We start from the raw sequence: 21362 nt of genomic DNA on the forward strand, positions 1-21362 counted from the left end.
AAAGATTTCATTGTTTTTTTTTTTTTCTGGCTGAATAATATTTCATTGTATATGTATACCACATCTTTTTTTATCTATTCATCAGTTGATGGACACTTGGGCTGCTTCCATATCTTGGCTACCGTAAATAATGCTGCTATAAACACAGGGGTGCATGTGTCCTTTTGCACTGGTGTTTTTGTGTTCTTTGGATTAATAGCCAGTACTGCAATTGCTGGATTGTAGGATAGTTCTATTCTCCAGCTCCCGCCCCTTTTTAAGCAGGTTCTATTTCCAGCAGAGAGCCCAGTGCAGAGCTTGAACTCATGATCCTGAGATCAAAATCTGAGCAGAGATCAAGAGTTGGATGCTTAACTGAGCTACCTAAATGCCCCAGGGTAGTTCTGTTTTTTAATTTTGAGGAACCTCCATACTGTTTGTTTTCTAGAGCAACTGGACAAGTTTGCATTCCTACCAACAGTGTAAGAGGATTCCTTTTTCTCCACATCCTCGGCAATACCTGTTGTTTAGATCGTAGACTTTTAAAATATAGCTGAGGAGATTATAAGGCAATGATAAGGTAGGGACTTTCATGGTTCTTCACATAATATCTTATTCCTCCTTTGTCCATCAACAAAAATTGCTAAAAATCAAGAAGTTATAACATGAGTAAATTTCTTATAGAAAATACCTAAGGGGCCAAAGTCTGCACATTGGGCAGTACAAAAATAGAGAATTATGAGGAAGTTCAAGGATCTGCACAAATTATAGGAAAGGTAAAACTGGGATTTTTAGTTAGTTTTACCCCAAGATTTGAGAGGTTATACAGATTAAGTGGGATGGAGTTGACATTTTTGCACTATTAGTCCCCTACTTAGTGACATACTATATATCCCTGTGAGGAAGATAGTTGTTGGTGTATCCCTGAGAAGCCACTCTTTGGTGCATTATTATGATTTTATCTGTATAGTTATTTTGCTAGCAATACATATGAGTCTTCTTTGGCCTAGGTTTACGATCCAGCTATGGACCCCTAGTATGTTCTACCAAACTAGTGCATTTCTTTCACATTGTTTAATTCTGGTGATTACTAGGATTACGTGAATGAAGATAGGTAAAGTTGAAAGGAACTGATAGGATCTTTTGTTGTGCCTTGTTTTGACAAGTTAGTGGCGTATTTACAACCTTGTGATACAAGAGCTTCAGCTAACCATTATAGCTTACGTTATCTGAAGAACTGGAACATGTATGGCTCAGATAATTTAGTTGCATCTAGAATTTAGAGTTGCTAGTTGGCCTATGCAATTTGTGGAGGGACTTTTCCAGGGGCCCAGATAGTTGCCTGATTAGGGCAGAGTATCAGGAGAGCATTGGTATTTCTACCAGTGTTGAGCTTATTTAATACCTGAGTAGGCTAATATACTATGTTCATACTCAATCAGCTTAGGCAATAAGTAAAATCAGTCTCTCCCATGCCATTCGCCCCTCTAACTATACCCAACCAACCAACACAGCCTCTCCATTTATTAAAAAAATACGTAACTCTCCATGAAGTTCTAATATTTTCTTATTGAATCTTATACTGCTTATTAAATTTAATCCTAGATATTAGTGATTATTTTTTAATTTACCAAGAATCTAATAGGTTTTTCCAGCAACTCACCTGGATGCAGAGGGCTATTCTCTCTAAGCCTACCAGTCCCAAGATACACATGGAGTCCAGGCTCTGCACAACAACATAATACATACCTTCCTCTTTGAGTTTAAGAGTAAAGTAAAGCAGGTAGATCCCAAAGTTCAGAACCTGAGTTGGTGGAGATAGACTGAGACTCCAAAGTGGGGGCAGGAGTAAACTTCACCTAATCTTCATCTAGTCTCTTTGATATCACATCTTCCATGAAAGAAGGAGAAAAGAAAATGGGATTTCCAAAAGGAAGGGAAGAGGAATCAAGGCTAAAAAGTCAGATTTCAGAAGATGCTTCTAAAAAAGGAAAAACAGGAATGAGGAGAAAAGTGGTTAAAATGTCAGTTGGTACAACCGTTTAGGAGAAGAAACTCAAAGTCTGAAACAGAAGACAAGCCTAACAAAAGGAAGTAGTCAGTCATGTTTGAGACAATAAAGGTAGGCAGGCAGTTTTCAGACTGGATAATAAAAGATTAATTCAAGATTCACCAAAACGACCACGACAACGATGACAACAACAACGATGACGACAAAAACCAATTTGCTAGGGCTTGTGACTACTGTTGAGAAAAGACTGGATGACTACCCCATTACCTGTTAACTCAAAGTTTATTTCTGTTTGGCTGAAACAAGAGTGACAAAATGTGAATTATGGACTATAGAAGGCTATAGAACTATAGAAGGCTAGAAATTAGATTAGACAAGGAGAGTCTAGAAGACAGTCTAGTTGAAGAGGTCCTGACTCTGGAATTCAAGGGTACAAATACCTACCTCAGCCTCTGGTGACTGGAAAATGCATCCATCTTTGGTAACTAAGAGTTGAGTCTACAGCCTATTGACTGAAGGCCTGGTTTCACAGGGAACTGTGTTGAGATCAGAGCTGGGCTGTGGGTGGTAAAATAATTGAACTGAAAGGGCCAGACATTTTGGTGAAGCAAGGCAACTTGGTACTATAAAATGTGAACTGGACTTGGAGTTTAAAACTATGGTAGCTTCCAACAGTGGTTAGTAACATGAGCAGTTGAGTCAGGCTGCCAAGGTTTAAATATCAGTTCCCCACTTACCAGCTATGTAGCCTTGAGGAAATCACTTAACCTCTCTGAGACTCATTTTCCTCATCTATAAAATTGAAATGATAATAATATCTACTCATAAGGTTATTGTGAGGATTAATAAAGTAAGGCATATACAGTATCATTTTAGAACAATTCTTTTTTTTTTTTTTTAATGATTTTATTTATTGGAGCACCTGGGTGGCTCAGTGGGTTAAAGCCTCTGCCTTTGGCTCCTGTCATGATCCCAGGATCCTGGGATTGAGCCACACACTGGGTTCTCTGCTCAGCGAGGAGCCTACTTCCTCCTCTCTCTGCCTGCTTCTCCAACTACTTGTGATCTCTGTCTGTCAAATAAATAAATAAAATCTTTAAAAAATAGATTTTATTTATTTATTTGAAACAGAGAGAGAGAATGAGCACACACAGGGGAAAGGAAGAAGCAGACTACCCACTGAGCAGGGAGGCCCATACTTCCTTTTGAACTTTCAGCTATCTCCTGTGGATGTACAAAGCTAATCTAGTCAGTAAAGAAAGAAGGGTACAAAAGCCACAGTCTACTGAGGGGAACTCTACTCAAGCCCTTGGTGGGATGGTAGTAGAAGAGAAGTGTCAAAATAGAAGAAGCCTTTGTCTAACAGTGCTAGTATTTTGATTCAAATGCCAGGGTGAAAAAGTTAGCTCTTATTCAGTCTTGATGTAATCCAACCTCAGGTTATAAGGGTTAAAGCTACGGAAGATTGGAGATTACTCTAGACAAGGAAATGGCAGAAACTAAAAAGGAAAATGAGCTCTGTTAAGAGGGGACTAGAGAAAGAGGCACACTGAAAAGTAAGTAACCAGTAGGAAGAAGGAGGAAGCTAGAAAAAGGGAAGAAGGCCATTGGTCAGGTGGCAATCAGGTTTAGGAGGATCTCAGCAAGTACCTCCTTGCTCATAGTGGGAACTCAATCACAAATGGAATTTTCCAGCTAAGAAAGAAAAATAGTGAGATGATTTTTAGGAGTACAAGTCTCTAGCAGATTAGTTAGGCCCTCTCTCCTTACACCACCAAACTCCCAACTCAATTAAGCACACGTGCTAGTGGGAGAAACTCAGCAATGGCCCCTTGTAGTCATTCTAGATTAACAGGTCTATGTGATTTCACCCAAGTCACATAATGCATGTGACTAAAATAGTATAATATGAAACATGGAAGCTACCAGTAGATTCAGCTAACCATATGACTTCAAGTCTTGGGTACAAACACAAAAAAATTTCTGTCTCCTCTTCACAGACTGCATCATTTTTTTTAATTTAATAATTTTTAAAAAGATTTTTTTTTATTTATTTGACAGAAGGAGATCACAAGTAGGCAGAGAAGCAGGCAGAGAGAGAGGAGGAGGAAGCAGGCTCCCTGCTGAGCAGAGAGCCCAATGCCGGGCTTGATCCCAGGACCCTGGGATCATGACCTGAGCCAAAGGCAGAGGCTTTAACCCACTGAGCCACCCGTGCACCCCCACAGACTGCATCTTTAAAATATCTGGAGTTTATCCAACGAATAATATTTCCATCTAAGGAATGGTAAGTAGAATACCTAAATGACATAGAAGAGAGTCATAACAAGAAAGCCAGAACCTGTAGTCCTGCAGAATAAACAGTAATTCATTTGTTTTCTCATCATCATTTCATTATGTTTCAGATTAAGTCTATCCACTGCTATGTCTCATGGTTTACATTTAACTCACTTATTTATTTATAATACTGTAGTCTTCTCCCTCTAAACAAAGAGATACTTAAAGGTAGAGACCCTATCTTTCCTTTTTTTTTTTTTCCCCCTTTAAATCTCAGTATCCTACTACTTAGTTCAGCATTAGGCCTTGGATTGAATGAAGATTCACTGAATGAATAAGCATACAAGCAGATGTTTAAAAATGCTTTGTTAAATGGTGGCCATATTTCTGTCTAAACCCCTCCAATGGAGGATAATTGCCTCCTGCTTGTGGGAGTTTCTATAGAGTCACAGAACATCTGGGCTGGAGGAGAAACCTCAGATAATTCTTTGGTGACCTTTCTTTCTTTCTTTCTAAAGATTTTATTTACTTATTTATTTATTTGAGAGAGACAGAGATAACAAGAGAAAGCATTTTTTTAAAGTTTTTATTTATTTATTTGAGAGAGAGTGACAGAGATAGTGAAAGAAAGCATGAGTGGCGAGGAAAGGGAGAAGTCGGCTCCCCACTGAGCAGGGAGCCCTGCTTGATCAGGGCTTGATCCTAGGACCCTGGGATCATGATGTGAGCCAAAGTCAGAGGCTTAATCAACTGAGCCATCCAGATGCCCCCTTTGTTGATCTTTCTATGCCAAGGTCAGCAAACAGGAGGATATTCAGCATGGTTGGAGAGGGTGGATAGAGCGTAATATCAAAAAGAACCTGGATGGGAGGAGTCAAGATGGCGGAGAAGTAGCAGGCTGAGACTACATCAGGTAGCAAGAGATCAGCTAGATAGCTTATCAAACCATTGCAAAGACCTACAAATCCAACGGGAGATCAAAGAGAAGAACAGCAATTCTAGAAACAGAAAATCGACCACTTTCTGAAAGGTAGGACCGGTGGAGAAGTGAATCCAAAGTGATGGGAAGACAGACCACAGGGGGCGGGGCTGGCTACTGGGAAACAGCAGAGTAAGGGAGCACAAAATCAGGACTTTTAAAAGTCTGATCCACTGATGGACATAGCTCCAGAGGCTAAACTGTGGTGAAGCCCACGTGGGGCCAGTGTGGCCCTAGGTCCCACAGGGTCACAGAAGGATCAGGGGTGTCTGAGTGTCGCAGAGCTCTTAGGTATTAGGCCGGGAAAGTCGGCTACAGAGACAGAGCCGAGGAGTGAGCTCTCAGCTCGGCATTCCCTTGAACTGGTCGCAGGCTGGGTGAGCTTGGAGCATGGCCAGAGGCCAGGGAGATGGGAGTGATTGGGCTCTTTTCTCTGAGGGCGCACTGAGGAGTGGGGCCCCGAGCTCTCGGCTCCTCTGGTCTGGAGACTGGGAGGCTGCCATTTTCAATCCTGTACTCCGGAATTCTACGGAAAGCTTTCAGGGGACAAAAGCTCCCAAAAGCGAACCTGAGCAGATTATTTAGCCCAGCCCCTGGTAAGAGCGGTGCAATTCCGCCTCGGGCAAAGATACTTGAGAATCACTACAACAGGCCCCTCTCCCAGATCAACAAGAAATCCAGCTAAGACAAAGTTCACGTACCAAGGACAGCAGCAGAATTCCAGTGGAGGAGAAAGCAAAGCACGGAACTCATGGCTTTCTCATCATGATTCTTTAGTCTTGTGGTTAATTTAATTTTTTTTTATTTTATTTTTTTTCTTCTGCTAATTTTTTAAACTTTTACCCTATTCTTTTTTAATGTTTTTAACTAGTTTATCTAATATATATATATATATTTCTTTTTTATATTTTTTCTTTATTTGTTTTCTTTTTTAAATTTTTTTCCTTTTTTTTTTTTTCTTTCTGAACTTCTTTTTATCCCCTTTCTCCCTCCCACAATTTAGGGTCTCTTCTGATTTGGTTAAAGCGCATTTTCCTGGGGTCTTTGCCACCCTTTCAGTATTTTATTTGCTCCTTCCTATACTCTTTTTTTTTAAGATTTTATTTATTTATTTGACAGAGAGAGATCACAAGTAGATGGAGAGGCAGGCAGAGAGAGAGAGAGAGAGAGGGAAGCAGGCTCCCTGCTGAGCAGAGAGCCTGATGCGGGACTCGATCCCTGGACCCTGAGATCATGACCTGAGCCGAAGGCAGCGGCTTAACCCACTGAGCCACCCAGGTGCCCCTCCTTCATATACTCTTATCTGGACAAAATGACAAGGTGGAAAAACTCACCACAAAAAAAAAAGAACAAGAGGCGGTACCGAAGGCTAGGGACCTAATCAATACAGACACTGGTAATATGTAAGATCTAGAGTTCAGAATGATGATTCTCAAGGTTCTAGCCAGGCTCGAAAAAGGCATGGAAGATATTAGAGAAACCCTCTTTGGAGAGATAAAAGCCCTTTCTGGAGAAATAAAAGAACTAAAATCTAACCAAGTTGAAATCTAAAAAGCTATTAATGAGGTGCAATAAAAAATGGAGGCTCTCACTGCTAGGATAAATGAGGCAAACAAAGAATTAGTGATATAAAAGACCAAATGACAGAGAATAAAGAAGCTGAGCAAAAGAGGGACAAACAGCTACTGGACCACGAGGGGAGAATTTGGGAGATAAGTGACACCATAAGACAAAACAACAATAATAGTAAAATTTACAAGTCTTAGTGACAAAGAGAAAATCCTGAAAGCAGCCCAGGAAAAGAAGTCTGTAACATACAATGGTAAAAATATTAGATTGGCGGCGGACTTATCCACAGAGACCTGGCAGGCCAGAAAGAACTGGCATGATATATTCAGAGCACTAAATGAGAAAAACATGCAGCCAAGTATACTATATCCAGTTATGCTATTATTGAAAATAGAAGGAAAGATTAAAAGCTTCCAGGACAAACAAAAACTGAAAGAGTTTGCAAACACCAAACAAGCTATACAGGAAATATTGAAAGGGGTCCTCTAAGCAAAGAGAGACCCTAAAAGTAGTAGATCAGAAAGGAACAGAGACAATATACAGTAACAGTCACCTTACAGGCAATACAATGGCACTAAATTCATATCTCTCAATAGTTACCCTGAATGATAATGGGCTAAATGCCCCAATCAAAAGATACAACATATCAGAATGGAGAAAAAACCAAAACCCATCAATATGTTGCCTACAAGAAACTCATTTTAGACCCGAAGACACTTCCAGATTTAAAGTGAGGGGGTGGAAAACAATTTACCATGCTAATGGACATCAGAAGAAAGCTGGGGTGGCAATCCTTATATCAGATCAATTAGATTTTAAGCCAAAGACTATAATAAGAGATGAGGAAGGACACTATATCATACTCAAAAAGTCTGTCCAACAAGAAGATCTAACAATTTTAAGTATCTATGCCCCTAATGTGGGAGCAGCCAACTATATAAACCAATTAATAACAAAATTAAAGAAACACATCAACAATAATACAATAATAGTAGGGGACTTTAACACTCCCCTCACTGAAATGGACAGATCATCCAAGCAAAAGATCAGCAAGGAAATAAAGGCCTTAAATGACATACTGGACCAGATGGACATCACAGATATATTCAGAACATTTCATCCCAAAGCAACATAATACACATTCTTCTCTAGTGCACATGGAACATTCTCCAGAATAGAACACATCCTGGGTCATAAATCAGGTCTCAACCAGTATCAAAAGATTGGGGTCATTCCCTGCATATTTTCAGACCACAATGCTCTGAAGCTAGAACTCAATCACAAGAGGAAATTTGAAAAGAACACAAATACATGGAGACTAAACAGCATCCTTCTAAAGAATGAATGCATCAACCAGGAAATTAAAGAAGATTTGAAAAAATTCATGGAAACAAATGATAATGAAAACACAATGGTTCAAAATCTGTGGGACACAACAAAGGCAGTCCTGAGAGGAAAATATATAGCGGTACAAGCTTTTCTCAAGAAACAAGAAAGGTCTCAGGTATACAACCTAACCCTACACCTAAAGGAGCTGGAGAAAGAACGAGAAAGAAAGCCTAAACCCAGCAGGAGAAGAGAAATCATAAAGATCAGAGCAGAAATCAATGAAATAGAAACCAAAAAAATAAAAACCACAATAGAACAAATCAACGAAACTAGGAGCTGGTTCTTTGAAAGAATTAATAAGATTGATAAACCCCTGGCCAGACTTATAAAAAAGAAGAGAGAAAGGACCCCAATAAAGTCATGAATGAAAGATAAAAAATCACAACCAACACCAAAGAAATACAAACAATTATAAGAACATATTATGAGCAAAAATACGCCAGCAAATTTGACAATCTGGAAGAAATGGATGCATTCCTAGAGACATATAAACTACCACAACTGAACCAGAAAGAAATAGAAAACCTGAACAGACCCATAATAGTAAGGAGATTGAAACAGTCATCAAAAATCTCCAAACAAACAAAAGCCCAGGGCCAGATGGCTTCCTGGGGGAATTCTACCAAACATTTAAAGAAGAACTAATTCCTATTCTCCTAAAACTGTTCCAAAATATAGAAATAGAAGGAAAACTTCCAAACTCATTTTATGAGGCCAGCATCACCTTGATCCCAAAACCAGACAAAGATCCCATCAAAGAAGAGAATTACAGACCAATATCCTTAATGAACACAGATGTGAAAATTCTCACCAAAATACTAGCCAAAAGGATTCAACAGTACATTAAAAGGATTATTCACCATGACCAAGTGGGATTTATTCCAGGGCTGCAAGGTTGGTTCAACATCCGCAAATCAATCAATGTGATACAACACATTAATAAAAGAAAGAACAAGAGCCATACAATATTCTCAATAGATGCTGAAAAAGCATTTGAAAAAGTACAGCATCCCTTCCTGATCAAAACTCTTCAAAGTATAGGGATAGAGGGCACATACCTCTATTATCAAAGCCATCTATGAAAAACCACTGCAAATATCATTCTCAATGGAGAAAAACTGAAAGCTTTTCCACTGAAGTCAGGAACATGGCAGGGATGTATGTCCATTATCACTACTGCAATTCAACATAGTATTAGAAGTCCTAGCCTCAGCAATCAGACAAAAAAAGAAATTAAAGGCATCCAAATAGGCAAAGAAGAAGTCAAACTATCACTCTTCGCAGATGATATGATACTATATGTGGAAAACCCAAAAGACTCCACTTCAAAACTGCTAGAACTTGTACAGGAATTTAGTAAAGTGTCAGGATATAAACTCAATGCACAGAAATCAGTTGCATTTCTCTACACCAACAACAAGACAGAAGAAAGAGAAATTAAGGCGTCAATCCCATTTACAATTGCACCTAAACCCATAAGATACCTAGGAATAAACCTAACCAAAGACGCTAAGAACCTATACTCAGAAAATTATAAAGTACTCATGAAAGAAATCGAGGAAGACACAAAGAAATGGAAAAATGTTCTATGCTCCTGGATTGGAAGAACAAATATTGTGAAAATGTCTATGCTACCTAAAGCAATCTACACATTTAATGCAATCCCTATCAAAATCCCACCCATTTTTTTTTTCAAAGAAATGGAACAAATAATCCTAAAATTTATATGGAACCAGAAAAGACATCGAATAGCCAAAGGAATATTGAAAAAGAAAGCCAAAGTTGGTGGCATCACAATTCCGGACTTCAAGCTCCATTACAAAGCTGTCATCATCATCAAGACAGCATGGTACTGACACAAAAACAGACACATAGATCAATGGAACTGAATAGAGAGCCCAGAAATAGATCCTCAACTCTATGGTCAACTAATCTTCGACAAAGCAGGAAAGAATGTCCAATGGAAAAAAGACAGCCTCTTCAATAAATGGTGTTGGGAAAACTGGATGGCTACATGCAGAAAAATGAAATTGGACCATTTCCTTACACCACGCATGAAAATAGACTCAAAACGGATGAAGGACCTCAATGTGAGAAAGGAATCCATCAAAATCCTTGAGAAGAACACAGGCAGCAATCTATTCGACCTCAGCCACAGCAACGTCTTCCTAGGAACATCGCCAAAGGCAAGGGAAGCAAGGGCAAAAACGAACTATTGGGATTTCATCAAGATCAAAAGCTTTTGCACAGCAAAGGAAACAGTTAACAAAACCAAAAGACAACTGACAGAATGGGAGAAGGTATTTGCAAACGACATATCAGATAAAGGGCTAGCATCCAAAATCTATAAAGAACCTAGCAAAGTCAACACCCAAAGAACAAATAATCCAATCAAGAAATGGGCAGAAGATATGAGCATACATTTCTACAAAGAAGACATCCAGATGGCCAAGAGACACATGAAAAAGTGCTCCACATCACTCGGCATCAGGGATATACAAATCAAAACCACAGTGAGATATCAACTCACACCAGTCAGAACAGCTAAAATTAACAAATCAGGAAATGACAGATGCTGGCGAGGATGCAGAGAAAGGGGAACCCTCCTACACTGTTGGTGGGAATGCAAGCAGGTGCAACCACTCTGGAAAAAAGCATTGAGGTTCCTCAAAATGTTGAAAATAGAACTGCCCTATGACCCAGCAATTGCACTGCTGGGTATTTACCCTAAAGATACAAACGTAGTGATCTGAAGGGGCACGTGTACTCGAATGTTTATAGCAGCAATGTCTACAATAGCCAAACTATGGAAAGAACCTAGATGTCCATCAACAGATGAATGGATAAAGAAGATGTGGTATATATATACAATGGAATACTATGCAGCCATCAAAAGAAATGAAATCTTGCCATTTGCGACGACGTGGATGGAACTAGAGGGTATCATGCTTAGTGAAATAAGTCAATCGGAGAAAGACAACTATCATATGATCTCCTTGATATGAGGAAGTGGTGATGCAATGTGGAGGGTTAGGGGGGTAGGAGAAGAATAAATGAAACAAGATGGGATCGGGAGGGAGACAAACCATAAGTGACTCTTAATCTCACAAAACAAACAGAGTTGCTGGGGGGAGAGGGGTCGGGAGAGGGAGGTGGGGTTATGGACACTGGGGAGGGTATGTGTTATGGTGAGTGCTGTGAAGTGTGTGAACCTGGTGATTCACAGACCTGTACCCCTCAGCAATATAAAAATACATTATATGTTTATTAAAAAATAAAAAAATAAAGATAAAAAAAAGAGAGAATGAAAAGATTAAAAAAAAAAAAAGAGGGGGAAAAAAAAGAACCTGTAGACTTATTCATTCCATAACAGGAAACTTGTATTTCCTGAATAAATCATGGGAATAAAAGGCACAGCATCAGGAATATAGCCAATAATATTTTAATAGCGATATATTGATGTATCAGGATAGATGCAAGCCTACACTTGTGGTAAACACAGCATAATGCATAAACTTGTCCAATCACTATGTTGTGCACCTGAAGCTAATGCAATATTATGTGTCAACTATACTCAAATTAAAAAGAAAGAAAGTAAAATAAATAAAGAGGTAAAAATGTTGAGAACATGAAAGGCAGGGAGAAATAGAGACGTTTCACACTTTAGGAGGCTGAAGATATAATAGGAGCATGTGTTACTGGAAGGGATAGTGTGCCAGTAAGGAAGAAGAGACATTGTTAGGGAAGTTAGTGAAATTTAAAAGGAGGGGACACGGCGGGGGCGGTATAAGAGTCTATTAACCGAATGATAGTTTTGTATTAATGCTGCTTTCCTGACTTGGAGTGTTACATGTTAGCCAAAATAGCAAAGTGTCCTGGATGAGGAGAAATATATATTCAAGTATTTAGGGGTGATGAGATATCATGGATGCAACTTGTTCTCAAAAGTATTAAAAAATGGGGTGCATGGGTGGCTCAGACAGTTAAGCAGCTGCCTTTGGCTGTGGTCATGATCCCAGAGTGCTGAGATCCAGCCCCACATCAGGCTCCCTGATCAGCAGGGAGTCTGCTTCTCCCTCTCCCCTTTCCACACCCTCCCCTGTCTCATGCTCTTTCTCTCTCAAATAAATAAAATCTTTTAAAAAATTCTCAGAAAACAACTAATTATTATATATGTAACAGATATGTTATATATAAATATAATATATATGGTATGTACACACATATATGCAGATGAAGCAAATGTGTTAAGATATTAGCAATTAGAATTCTGGGTGAGAAGATTATGGATAGTCTTTGTGCTATACTTGTAATCTTTTGAAAGTTAAAAAATAAAATCAAATTTATTTTCAACTAAAAGAAAAGAATCTGGAGAGGAAGCTCACTAAAGTCTTGAATGTTATGAGAGCTACTATAGCTCTTCTGTTATCTCTGCCTCTGTCTATGCTCCCCATAGCTTCACTAACTCTCCTGTCCAAGTTGAGTGAAAATAAGAGTAGAATTACTCAAAGGACAACCAAAATAGTAATAAAAGAAAATAAAATAGTACTAAAACAAATAGAAAATCAAAATAGTAAAAAAAGCAAACAAAACAAAACAAAGCACCCACCAAATCCTAATTTAGTAATAGGGTACCACAGAAGATCAGTCAGTTGGCACAGTTCAAGACATGATCAAAACTAAAGCGGGGGCAGGGGGGTGTGCTCCTGGGTGACTCAGTTGTTTAGGCATGCGACTCTTGATTTCAGCTCAGGTCATGATCTCAGGGTCATGACATCAAGCCCCATGCTGGGCCCTGTAATCATCAGGGAGTCTGCTTAAAATTCTCTCCCTTTCCCTCTGCCCCTTCCCCTACTTATCCTCTCTCAATCTCTAAAATAAATAAATAAATCTTTAAAAAAAACCCCAAAATCCAAACCCAAACCCAAAAAAACAAAACTAAAGGTCCTATCCACTATTTCTGTTGGAAATCTTGGGTTTCTTCCCTCTCAAGGGAGAAGCTGAAAGGAATATCCTTCATATCACTCCACATAGATGAAAGTTGGGAGTGGTGCTTTGCCATTCTGACATCATTTGGAAAGTAGAGCCAATGATTTTTTATCAATGTGGTAAAGTAAAACTGATCATGTTTGATTGAACTGCTAGATATCACTTTCAGAGTTTCCCAGTCATATAAGCTTCCTTGGGATAGGAGATGAGAGGTTGGGAAACTTATAATCAAGTCCATCACTTAGAAACAAAATGCCATTCACACAAAGCTGGATCTATTAGTAAAATCCTTGTGATACTAAAGAAGTGATTTCACTCCAAGAGATTCAAAACTTAATTCCCTTTATGATTGCCAGGTTTAGCAAATAAAGATACAAAACCAAAGTATGTCCTAAATATTTATATGGGACATTTTAATACTAAAAATATATTATTTATTGAGATGCAAATTTTATTGGGAGTTGTGTACTTTATCATGCTACCTTGCTCCTGTTACTGGGGTCAGGAAAATTCCCTATGAATTAGTTCAACTGTTGCCTTACATTTTCTAAAGAAACATAATTCTAGAAACTAACTCTAAAAACTATAGATGTCTTTTCTATTCTAAATAACTTTATTGAGGGTGCCTGGGTGGCTCAGTGGGTTAAGACTCTGCCTTCAGCTCAGGTCATGATCTCAGGGTCCTGGGATCGAGCCCTGCATCTGGCTCTCTGCTCCGCAGGGAGCCTGCTTCCTCCTCTCTCTCTTTCTCTCTCTGCCTGCTTCTCTGCCTACTTGTGATCTCTGTCAAATAAATAAATAATACCTTAAAAAATAAATAACTTTATTGAGATATACATACCATATAATTTACCCATTTATTATTTTTTTATTTTACCTTAAGATTTTATTTCTTTATTTGACAGACAGAGATCACAAGTAGGCAGAGAGGCAGGCAGAGACAGAGAGAGGGGGAAGCAGGCTCCCCACTGAGCAGAGAGCCCAATTCAGGGCTTGACCCCAGGACCCTGGGATCATAATAGCTGAAGGCTGAAGGCGCCACCCAGGCGCCCCACAAGTCACCTATTTAAATAAAATGTACAATTCAATGGTTTGTAGTATGTTCACACAGTTATACAATATGTCTAATATTTGTGTTTAAATGTGGTATTGTGTAGGATTCTATTTTTTTTTCAATTTATTTTTTATTTTCAGCATAACAGTATTCATTATTTTTGCACCACACCCAGTGCTCCATGCAATCCGTGCCCTCTATAATACCCACCATCTGGTACCCCGACCTCCCACCCCCTGCCCTTTCAAAACCCCCAGATTGTTTTTCAGAGTCCATAGTCTCTCATGGTTCACCTCCCCTTCCAATATACCCCAACTCCCTTCTCCTCTCTAACTCCCCATGTCCTCCATGCTATTTGTTATGCTCCACAAATAAGTGAAATCATATGATAATTGACTCTCTCTGCTTGACTTATTTCACTTAAAGCTCTGATTAATTTTCTGCTCCAAATGCCACAATATCTATGCCCCTCCTCCTTTCTATTTTTTCCTTTTTCTGTCCTTTCCTTTTAGTTTCTCCAACTTCCCTTCTTTTGTGATTATACTTTCTATCTTTTTTTTAAAAGATTTTATTTATTTATTTGACACACAGAGAGGAAGATCACAAGTAGGCAGAGAGGCAGGCAAAGAGAGAGGGGGAAGCAGGCTCCCCACCAAGCAGATAGCCCAATGCGGGGCCCAATCTCAGGACCCTGAGATTATGACCCAAGCCGAAGGCAAAGGCTCAACCCACTGAGCCACCCATGAGCCCCTACACTTTTTCTTTAATGATTTTTCAAACACCCCAAAGTAACACATAAATATATTTTAAATGTAAAATTAGAAATATAAAGAAAAAAAGTTAAGTTTCCTTTCCCCTCTTTCTCCTTTTCCCAAGGAAAGCATCATTAACAGACTGGTATATGCCCTTTGCATCCCTTCCTTTTCAGGGTATTTACATACAAATGCATACATATATACTTTCCAAAACAGAGGAAACTCTGTAGGCACAGTGCCAATTACAATTAAGTATAATCATACAAGATATAACCAAAACAGTAAAGCAAGAATGCAAAATAGGATATAAGAAAGGCTTAAAATGAATTGTAGATTCAAGAAAATTGACATGATATGTTCACACAAAAGCTTATACATGAATGGTTATTGCAGTATTGTTCATAATAGCTCCAGAGGGAAAACAACCCAAATGTCTATCAACTGGTGAATGGATAAATTGTGGTATATACATACACTGGAATGGTATTCAGCCTTATAAAGGAATGGAGTACTGATACATACTACAGCATGAGCCTTGAAAATAGTAAGTGATATGTCGTTTGCAAATATCTTCTCCCATTCTGTCTGTTGTCTTTTGATTTTGTGAACTGTTTCCTTTGCTGTGCAAAAGCTTTTGATCTTGATGAAATCCCAATAGTTCATTTTTGCCCTTGCTTCCCTTGCCTTTTGCGTTGTTCCTAGGAAGATGTTGCTGCGGCTGAGGTCAAAGAGGTTGCTGCCTGTGTTCTCCTCAAGGATTTTGATGGATTCCTTTCACACATTGAGGTCCTTCATCCATTTTGAGTCTATTTTTGTGTGTGGTGTAAGGAAATGGTCCAATTTCATTTTTCTGCATGTGGCTGTCCAATTTTCCCAGCACCATTTATTGAAGAGGCTATCTTTTTTCCATTGGACATTCTTTCCTGCTTTGTCGAAGATTAGTTGACAATAGAGTTGAGAGTCTATTTCTGGGCTCTCTATTCTGTTCCATTGATCTATGGGTCTTTTTTTGTGCCAGTACCATGCTGTCTTGATGATGACAGCTTTGTAATAGAGCTTGAAGTCCGGGATTGTGATGCCACCAACGTTGGCTTTCTTTTTCAATATCCCTTTAGCTATTCGAGGTCTTTTCTGGTTCCATATAAATTTTAGAATTATTTGTTCCATTTCTTTGAAAAAGATGGATGGTACTTTGATAGGAATTGCATTAAATGTGTAGATTGCTTTAGGTAGCATAGACATTTTCACAATATTTATTCTTCCAATCCAGGAGCATGGAACATTTTTCCATTTCTTTGTGTCTTCCTCAATTTCTTTCATGAGTACTTTATAGTTTTCTGAGTATAGATTCTGTGTCTCTTTGGTTAGGTTTATTCCTAGGTATCTTATGGTTTGGGGTGCAATTGTAAATGGGATTGACTCCTTAATTTCCCTTTCTTCTGTCTTGCTGTTGGTGTAGAGAAATGCAACTGATTTCTGTGCATTGATTTTATATCCTGACACTTTACTGAATTCCTGTATAAGTTCTAGCAGTTTTGGAGTGGAGTCTTTTGGGTTTTCCACATATAGTATCATATCATCTGCGAAGAGTGATAATTTGACTTCTTCTTTGCCGATTTGGATGCCTTTAATTTCCTTTTGTTGTCTGATTGCTGAGGCTAGGACCTCTAGTACTATGTTGAATAGCAGTGGTGATAATGGACATCCCTGCCGTGTTCCTGACCTTAGTGGAAAAGCTTTCAGTTTTTCTCCATTGAGAATGATATTTGCGGTGGGTTTTTCATAGATGGCTTTGATGATATTGAGGTATGTGCCCTCTATCCCTACACTTTGAAGAGTTTTGATCAGGAAGGGATGCTGTACTTTGTCAAATGCTTTTTCAGCATCTATTGAGAGTATCATATGGTTCTTGTTCTTAATTTTATTGATGTGTTGTATCACATTGACTGATTTGCGGATGTTGAACCAACCTTGCAGCCCTGGAATAAATCCCACTTGGTCGTGGTGAATAATCCTTTTAATGTACTGTTGAATCCTATTGGCTAGTATTTTGTTGAGTATTTTCGCATCTGTGTTCATCAAGGATATCGGTCTATAGCTCTCTTTTTTGGTGGGATCCTTGTCTGGTTTTGGGATCAAGGTGATGCTGGCCTCATAAAATGAGTTTGGAAGTTTTCCTTCCATTTCTATTTTTTGGAACAGTTTTAGGAGAATAGGAATTAGTTCTTCTTTAAATGTTTGGTAGAATTCCCCCGGGAAGCCGTCTGGCCCTGGGCTTTTGTTTGTTTGGAGATTTTTAATGACTGTTTCAATCTCCTTACTGGTTATGGGTCTGTTCAGGCTTTCTATTTCTTCCTGGTTCAGTTGTGGTAGTTTATATGTCTCTAGGAATGCATCCATTTCTTCCAGATTGTCAAATTTGTTGGCGTAGAGTTGCTCATAGTATGTTCTTATAATAGTTTGTATTTCTTTGGTGTTAGTTGTGATCTCTCCTCTTTCATTCAGATAAAGGACTAGTGTCCAGAATCTATAAAGAACTTAGCAAACTCAACACCCAAAGAACAAATAATCCAATCAAGAAATGGGCAGAGGACATGAGCAGACATTTCTGCAAAGAAGACATCCAGATGGCCAACAGACACATGAAAAAGTGCTCCATATCACTCGGCATCAGGGAAATACAAATCAAAACCACAATGCGATATCACCTCACACCAGTCAGAATGGCTAAAATCAACAAGTCAGGAAATGACAGATGCTGGCGAGGATGCGGAGAAAGGGGAACCCTCCTACACTGTTGGTGGGAATGCAAGCTGGTGCAACCTCTCTGGAAAACAGCATGGAGGTTCCTCAAAATGTTGAAAATAGAACTGCCCTATGACCCAGCAATTGCACTATTGGGCATTTACCCTAAAGATACAAACGTAGTGATCCAAAGGGGCACGTGTACTCGAATGTTTATAGCAGCAATGTCCACAATAGCCAAACTATGGAAAGAACCTAGATGTCCATCAACAGATGAATGGATCAAGAAGATGTGGTATATATACACAATGGAATACTATGCAGCCATCAAAAGAAATGAAATCTTGCCATTTGCGACAACATGGATGGAACTAGAGCGTATCATGCTTAGCGAAATAAGTCAAGCGGAGAAAGACAACTATCATATGATCTCCCTGATATGAAGAAGTGGTGATGCAACATGGGGGCTTAAGTGGGTACGAGAAGAATAAATGAAAGAAGATGGGATTGGGAGGGAGACAAACCATAAGTGACTCTTAATCTCACAAAACAAACTGAGGGTTGTTGGGGGGAGGGGGTTTGGGAGAAGGGGGTGGTATTATGGACATTGGGGAGGGAATGTGTTTTGGTGAGTGCTGTGAAGTGTGTAAACCTGGTGATTCACAGACCTGTACCCCTGGGGATAAAAATATATGTTTATAAAAAATAAAAAATTATATTAAAAAAAAAATTAAGCAAAACTAAAAAAAAAAAAAATAGTAAGTGAAAGAAGCCAGTCACAAAAAGCCAAAAAATCAAAATAAATATTTTTATCAAAATAAAATTTTGATTTTATTTATGCCATGTCCAGTATAGGCAAATCAAAAGAGATAGAAAGTGGTTGTTAGAGGCTGGGGAAGGCAGGAATTGGGAGTGACTGCTAATGGGTATGGGGTTTCTTTTGGGAGTGATGAAAATGTTCTAAAATTAAATTATGGTCACGTGGTACAATTCCATTAATATATTTTAAAAGTCACTAAATTGGGGGCACTTGGGTGGCTCAGTGGGTTAAACCCTCTGCCTTCGGCTCAGGTCATGATCTCAGGGTCCTGGGATCGAGCTCTGCATCGGGCTCTCTGCTCATCAGGGAGCCTGCTTCCCCCTCTCTCTCTGCCTGCCTCTCTGCCTACTTACGATCTGTCAAATAAATAAAATCTTTTTTTTAAAAAATCACTAAATTCTATGCTTTAAAAGGATAATTCAATGGCATGTAAGTTATATCTCAGTAAGGCTATTATTTTTAAAGACTGCAGAAGCTAAGCACTGTAAGTAATCAAGATGGAAAGACAATGCAGGGGAGGGGGTGGGGGAGGTTGGTGGCTGGAATTGCCAGAGAAGGCTTCATGGAGATAAACTTGCACTAAATCTAAAAGATGAATATAGGTTCAATATAAATATAGGAGACAGGTACGTGGGCAGGAAGAAGAACCTAATGAAAAGTTTGGCACTGAGACCGGACAAGTTGTATGATAGTACAGAAGTAAGAAGAGTCTGAAGGAGGCAGGAAACAAGCCTATTAAGTCAGGGCTTTAATGTTAGGCTGATGACCTTAAAATTATTAGTAGCTGACAAGGAATCCCAGAAAGACTTTGAGCAGGGAAAAACATGATAAAATTGGAATTTCAGAATATTAAGATGGCGGATTTACAGAGGAAGAGATTGCAGACATAACAATGATTTAAGAGATTACTGTTTAATAGTCAACTTTCAAAATGATGACAGGCTGAACTAAGAAAGTGGTAAAAAATAGAAAGGAGAAGGTAGATAAGCAAGACACTAGAACCAGTCAATATTCATTCTATGTACTGTAAGTTTTCCAACCAGAATAGGTTGATAGCCTAGAAAAGGACAGAAGCCAAATTACTGGGTTTGCCACCGTTATTTTGTTGACTCAAGCTAAAAGGCCAACATCTTGGATGGATCAATATTAATCGCTCACCACTCAAAACAGCACAAGCAATAACTCTAATGTAGTAGGTAGGATTTGCCTACTTAAAGGGGTTTAGACCAGGAAAAGTGGTAAAACTTTGGACTTTTGAAATAACCCCATTTATAAATGTTCAAGTTCTTAATTATCTTCCTGAACAACAACAACAAAAGCATCAAAGCTCCTATAGATTAGATTTTTTTTTTACATATTTACCTAGTGTTTACCATGTATCAGATAACTATCCTAAGTGCTTTACAAATATTACTTCATTCAATCCTCACAACACATGAGATAGTACTGTTATTAGCCTGATTTCATAGATGAAATACTGTAGCATGGAGAAATGAAGAGATTTGCCCAAGATAACAGTATGTGGCAGAACTAGGATTGAGGCCTAAACAGTATGGCTCCAGAATCCATGCTCTTAACCACTATACCCCCATATGATCTTTACTTCACAGCACTTATTATACATATAATTTGTTATTTCTCTGTGCTATTATTTGATGTGTTATTACTTAATTAATGGCTGTCCTTCACTAAACCATAATTTCCATAAGAGCAGGGATTCTATCTAGTTTTGTTGCCATTGTATTGCCGGCATGTACCACAGTGGCTGGCATTCATTTGATGATCAATAAATATTTGTTGAGTCAGTAAACAAGTCTTTATTGGTGACTGCCACTTGTTCTTTTGCATTGAATTTACTGTTCCCTCAAGTATTCTCTCCCATATTTTCTGTTCATAAGAAGATGTAGGAGAAATTGATCAGTTAACTTGTTTTCTCTAGCCTTCTTTCCTCTAGCAGTTCTGAGGGTAGGAAAGGACTCCCTGGTTTTTCCCTCAGTTGGGATATCCCTGACTTCCTCTTCCTGGAACTAAAGCCTGTGCCCTTGGGATGGAATTCTTCTTTATGGAACTACGTGCTCTTGAAATAAGTTCCCTCCAGGAATCAGACAACTGCACAATGACAGAAAGTAAAGAAGTTTAGAGTGACCTGAAATCAGTAACCCAATTTCATTCTCTGCACCTTCTTCATTCCTCAAAAGGAAGCTAAATATAGAACTACATTCTGGCTTGCTCTTTCAAAACTTTATGTCAGAAAAAAACCTTTTCATGTCAGTCAGTTCTAAATATAGAACTACATTCTGGCTTCCTTTTTGAAAATTTTATGTCAGAAAATTTTTTTTTCTCATGTCAGGCTTAGGCATGATTACTCCAGCTCCCTTTAGTACTTGGATGCACCACAGGAAAGCATGGAAATGGTATGGAAATCTTAATATCATAGCCGATCTATTTGCTCCATCCACAAAGAGTCTGCAAAGGAGGACCTTATGTGTTTTAGCAACTTTTCACACTGACCACTTCTTTTTAGCAGGAGGCAGTTGTGAAGGATGAGGAGAGGAAAAGGAACACAGACCTTTCTGGTGAATTTCCAAATAAAAGTACAATATAAAATAAAAATAGATAAAAATACAAAAGAGACTGGAATTACTCACATCAGAATTCTCAGATAACCAAACAGAGGAGCTTGTACTTGTAAGGACAAAGTACTTACTTCTGCAAAGTATATTTCCTTTCCTGGTCAGTTGCTTGGTAGATTGGTGTGGTCTGATTGATAGACTGGCCAGTCTGTTTTGTCTGTC

This window comes from Mustela nigripes, chromosome 9 (assembly GCF_022355385.1).
Source record: "Mustela nigripes isolate SB6536 chromosome 9, MUSNIG.SB6536, whole genome shotgun sequence".
Classification (NCBI taxonomy): Eukaryota; Metazoa; Chordata; class Mammalia; order Carnivora; family Mustelidae; genus Mustela; species Mustela nigripes.